At 42.3% G+C, this 5,754-nt stretch overlaps 1 long non-coding RNA gene across 1 annotated transcript; it reads right to left on the bottom strand.

Annotated features, from left to right (window-relative positions):
- Positions 1 to 4,755: 4,755 nt before the first annotated feature.
- Positions 4,756 to 5,151, bottom strand: LOC128502448 (uncharacterized). The gene is made up of 2 exons (XR_008355115.1): positions 4,960 to 5,151; positions 4,756 to 4,924 (listed from the first exon to the last, which is right to left on the bottom strand). It is a non-coding gene; the product is annotated as an uncharacterized LOC128502448 (long non-coding RNA).
- Between the last annotated feature and the right edge of the window lie 603 nt (positions 5,152 to 5,754).

Here is a 5,754-nt window from a genome sequence, read left to right as displayed (position 1 = left end):
TATAAGACGACCCCCCAAATCTGAATATTAATTTAGGAAATAAAGAAAAAACCTGAATATAAGACGACCCCATAGGAAAAAAGTTTTACCAGTAAATGTTAATTCATCTAAACTATTTTTTTTTTTAAATAAAAGCTATGATTGAGAAGAATATTTTGGTTTTATTTCCTTCTATTTTCCTACCTGCCCCCCCGTTATGCACATCTGCCCCAGAAATGCCTTATACCACTATATGCCACTGTGCCCCATGATATGCCTTTTAACCCTCTAAATGCCACTGTGCCCCATGATATGCCTTTTGACCCCCCTATGTGCCACTCTGCCTCCAGAAATGCCTTATACCCCTATATGCCACTCTGGTATTTAGTGGGTTCAAAGGCATATTATGGGGAAGAGTGGCATATAGGGAGGTTTAAGGCATTCAGGAGGCAGAGTGGCGTATAGAGGGTTAAAAAGGCATTTCTGGAGGCAGAGTGGCAATAAGGGGGTTAAAAGGCATTTCACAGAGCACTCTGCCTCCAGAAATGCCTTATGCCCCCCATTTAACACTCACCCACCCCCCCCCCCAACTTACCGGTGCTTCTGACTTCCCTGTCATGTAGCCGGGGCACCGTGTAGATCCCACGCACTTACGCTGCAGCCGGAAGGAGGCGTGACTAGCAGCGGGGGTTGTCTGCGTCCATCGCACTAGCTTTTTGCACTAGCTTGTATAGAGTCTTTATATTGTAGAGTTGAGTTTTCATATTGTATGCTTAAAGAGGTTGGGAATCCCCATCTATACTTGATTTGTTTTTCCCTCAGGGTTTTAGTTACATAGTTACATAGTTACATAGGCTGAAAAAAGACATGCGTCCATCAAGTTCAGCCTTTCCTATATCTGTTAATTTGTTGTTGTTTGATCCAAAAGAAGGCAAAAAACCCCGGCTTCACTCTTTCCAATTTTGCACTAACCAGGGAAAAAAATTCCTTCTTGACCCCAAAATGGCAGTCAGATTTCTCCTTGGATCAATAAGCTGTTTCCCCATAATTAAAGATTATATCCCCGAATAATTAAAGATTATATCCCCGAATATTATGTTTTTCCAGGTATCCATCCAGTTGCAGTTTAAACGTCTGTACAGACTCTGATAAAACTACCTCTGCAGGCAGAGAATTCCACATCCTTATTGTCCTTACTGTAAAAAACCTTTGCTTTAGTCTAAATCTCCTTTCTTCCAGTCTAAATGCATGACCACGTGTCCTATGCATAGTCCTGTTTATGAACAGATTTCCACACAATGGTTTGTATTGGCCCCGAATATATTTATATAACGTTATCATATCCCCTCTGAGGCGACGTTTTTCTAAACTAAACAGATTTAAATTAGTTAACCTTTCTTCATAACTATAGTGCTCCATTCCTTTTATTAATTTTGTAGCCCGCCTCTGCACCCTTTCTAGTGCTATGATATCCTTCTTTAGAAAAGGTGCCCAAAATTGCACAGCATACTCAAGGTGCGGCCTTACCATTGATTTATACAGAGGCAAAATTATATCTTTATTCCGCGACTTGATGCCCCTTTTTATACACTACAATACCTTACTGGCCTTAGCAACCGCAGACTGACACTGCACATTGTTGCCTAGTTTGTTGTCTATAACAATTCCCAAATCCTTCTCATTTGTCATTACCCCTAATTCACTACCGTTTAGGGTGTAGGTTGCTTGTGCATTCGCTACCCCGAAGTGCATAACTTTACATTTATCTACATTGAATTTCATCTGCCATTTGAGTGCCCAGTCCCCCAGTCTATCTAGATCCCTCTGCAGCACTGTAATATCCTGCTCGCCCTGTATAACTTTACCTAGTTTTGTGTCATCTGCAAACACAGAAACATGACTTACAATGCCTCCTGCCAGGTCATTTATAAATATGTTGAATAAAATTGGTCCCAGAACAGAACCATGAGGGACACCACTTACCACTTTTGACCAGCTTGAAAATTTACCATTTATAACAACTCTCTAAGCCAATGTTCTACCCAAGAACAAGAATTTGCATCTAGGCCAATTTCTTTCAGTTTGAATACTAACCTTTTGTGTGGAACCGTGTCAAACGCCTTGGCAAAATCCAAGTAGATTATATCCACTGCAACCCCCTGATCTACACTTCTACTTACTTCTTCGTAGAATGCAATTAAATTAGTTTGACATGACCTATGTTTCATAAAACCATGCTGATTTATGCTAATAATACTATTCTTCCCAAGGAATTCTTGAATATTATCCCTAAACAGCCCTTCAAATACTTTCCCAGCAACGGAAGTTAGGCTCACAGGTCTATAATTTCCGGGCACAGAGTTGGAACCCTTTTTGAAAATAGGAACCACATCTGCCTTCCTCCAATCCTCTGGTACAATTCCTGAAAGAAAAGAATCCCGAAAGATTAGAAACAGAGGTTCACTTATTTCCTGACACAGCTCCTTAAGTACTCGTGGGTGAATACCGTCAGGCCCTGGAGCCTTGTTAACATTAATTTTCTTTAGTTGCTGCAGCACCGTTTTTTTTAGAATTTATGTACTTAAAGAATTTTTGGGGGTTAGTTTTGCTCTCTTTGGCAATCACCCTCTAGTTAGATCCTGAAATTTTCTTCTTGCTTGTCTAGTTGTAATAGAAAGGTCTGCGTAGATTTTTATTTCCTTGTAAGGGTCTTCTATTTCTTGAGTTTGCCATGCTTCTTTATAGATACTATGTTTAACGTAATAATTTGAGAAGCGAACTATGACGTCTCGAGGAAAACATTCCTTTTTTCCAGATGGTTTCCTAATCCTATGGCACCTCTCAAAAGGGTGTTCCCTTAGAATCTTCTGAGGGATTAAGCATGAAAACATCTTTTTCACAAACTCTTCCAGTTGGTCATTTAATACTTGTTCTGGGATACCCCTTAATCTGAGGTTTTTTTTCTTCTTGAGCGGTCTTCCAGCTCAGTCATCTTGAGTTCCAGGTTATTTAACCTGTTTTCCAATGCCAAATTGGAAGATTTCATAATCTTTTGTTCATTTTGTAACTGCTGTATCAGATTTGCTTGTGAATTAACATTCTCCACTAGGGCTATCATTTCTTCTCTTATGGAATTTATATTTTCCTTTATATCCAGCTTTATTTTGGAGTATAAATCATCCATCAATTCTACTAAACATTGTTTTGTCAGATCAGGTGTAATAGTTGCTTCTATCTCTATCCATTTTAAGGATAGAGGCGCTCTTTCCTTTCTTCTTAATCCACGTTAGTATATATCCCTTGTTAACTTTTCGAAGAGATAGATGGTTTGGTTTCTCCTTTTAGATTTAGTTAGGAGTACTGGTTATACATTGCTTTATAATTGATTATTTGAAATAGAGGAGGCCTACACTGATACAGATTATGATATGGATATAATATGCAGTATTATCCCATGCTTTTAACCTCCTAGCTCTTACTGAAACCTGGATCCCCTAAGACACTACTGCTTCTGCTGCACTCTCCTTCGGAGGACTACACTTCAGCCACACTCCTAGGCCTGATGGCAGAAAGGGTGGTGGTGTAGGCATCCTTCTCTCACCTCACTGCACCTTCCAGAATATACCAAGCCCTCCCTCCCTCTCATTCTGTTCCTTTGAAGCTCACACAATCCGTCTTTTCTCTCCACTCTCTCTTCAAATTGCTGTCATATATCGCCCTCCAGGCCCTACCTCGCAGTTCTTTGACCACCTTTCTACCTGGCTCCCTTTCTTCCTCTCTCCTAACATCCCCTGTCTTATTCTGGGTGACTTTAACATTCCTCTAGATATATCTAACAACTCTGCAAGCTCCAAACTCCTCTCCCTGACATCTTCCTCTGGTCTCTCTCAATGGACTAATTCCCCTACACACACCGAGGGACACTCACTCGATCTGGTTTTCTCCAGATCATGCTCCCTTTCAGATTTCTCCATCTACCCCTTCCCTCTGTCTGACCACCACCTCCTATCTTTTTCTCCAGTGCTAACCCCTAACAAGACAAACTTACAGCGCTCACCTCATACTTGTAGGCCATTACCAGAAAATACCATTACCCAACTGTCAGCCTCACTCGAACCTCTCTTACCTTCCATGTTAACCCTTTCCTGCCCAGACACAGCAGCCTCTTTTTACAACAACACACTTGCTTCATCCCTCGACACCATAGCTCCAATTACTACAAGTTACCCCCGACAATTTAAACGCCAACCATGGCATACCAAAACCACACGGTATCTTCAGAAGTGCTGCCGCACAGCTGAGCGCTACTTCAGAAAATCAAAATCCAGCAAAGACTTTACTCATTATAAATTCATGCTTCACACCTACAACTGTGCCCTCTCTCTCGCCAAACAGCTCTACTTCTCCACTCTCATATCCTCTCTTTCTTCCAACCCACGACGCCTTTTTTCTACTTTCAACTCCCTTCTCTGTCCCTCCACACCCACACCACAAACCTCTCTCACTGCCCAAGATCTTGCTACCTACTTCAAAGAGAAGATCGAGACTATTAGAAAAGACCTCTCTTCCTTACAACTCCCTCCTACACCACTCACCACCACCCTCTCTACTCCTACTATACTAACTGCCTTTTCCCCTACAACCGAAGAAGAGATAGCCACTCTTCTTTTCTTCTTTCTTCTCACCCAACAACCTGTCCCCTTGACCCCATCCCTTCACACCTCACAAAGTCTCTATGTCCATCCCTTGGTCCATCACTTACCCACCTATTTAATCTTTCTCTATCATCTGGATCTGTACCATCTGCCTTCAAGCATGCGCTAATCACACCAATTCTAAAGAATCCTTCCTCAGACCCCGTCTGTTTGACTAACTACCGCCCTATCTCTCTGCTTCCTTTTACCTCTAAGCTGCTTGAACGGATTGTGTACAATCGCCTCACTAACTTCCTTTCCTCTAATTCCCTCCTTGACCCTTTACAGTCTGGTTTCAAACCCCTTCACTCTACTGAAACAGCTCTAACAAAAGTCTCCAATGACTTGCTCTCTGCCAAAGCTAAAGGTCACTACTCTATTCTAATACTACTGGATCTCTCTGCTGCTTTCGATACTGTTGATCACCACCTTCTTCTTGACTCACTTGCTTCTATGGGCATTCGAGATACAGCTCTCTCCTGGATCTCCTCATATCTGTCTTACCGTTCCTTCTCTGTCAACTTCTCAGGCAACACATCATCGCCCCTTCCACTTTCGGTTGGTGTCTCCCAAGGTTCAGTCCTTGCCCCTCTGCTGTTCTCTCTTTATACTTCCTCTCTTGGCAAACTAATCAACTCATTTGTCTGCTATTTCTTCATGGATGTCACAACACTACCTGAAACTTAATCTTTCTAAAACGGAACTCATTATCTTCCCTCCCTCCATCTCCACTCCACTACCTGAATTCTCTATCACCATTAACAACACAACTATCTCTCCTACTAACCAGGCCCGATGCCTTGGGGTCATCCTTGACTCAAACCTCTCCTTCATCCCTCACATTCAGTCCCTCGCCAGATCCTGCCGCCTGCACCTAAAAAACATCTCTCCTATCCGCCCATTCCTCACCTAAGAATCCACAAAAACTCTGGTTCATTCACTTATCATTTCCCGTCTTGACTACTGCAACACTCTTCTGGTTGGCATTCCACTGTCTCGACTCTCTCCACTACAGTCTATCCTTAATGCCGCTGCTAGGCTCATCTTCCTTGCACGTCGCTCCTCTTCTGCTTCCCCCCTC

Source organism: Spea bombifrons, chromosome 7 (genome assembly GCF_027358695.1).
Source record: "Spea bombifrons isolate aSpeBom1 chromosome 7, aSpeBom1.2.pri, whole genome shotgun sequence".
Lineage (NCBI taxonomy): Eukaryota > Metazoa > Chordata > Amphibia > Anura > Pelobatidae > Spea > Spea bombifrons.
This window is presented reverse-complemented; position numbering and strand designations above follow the sequence as displayed.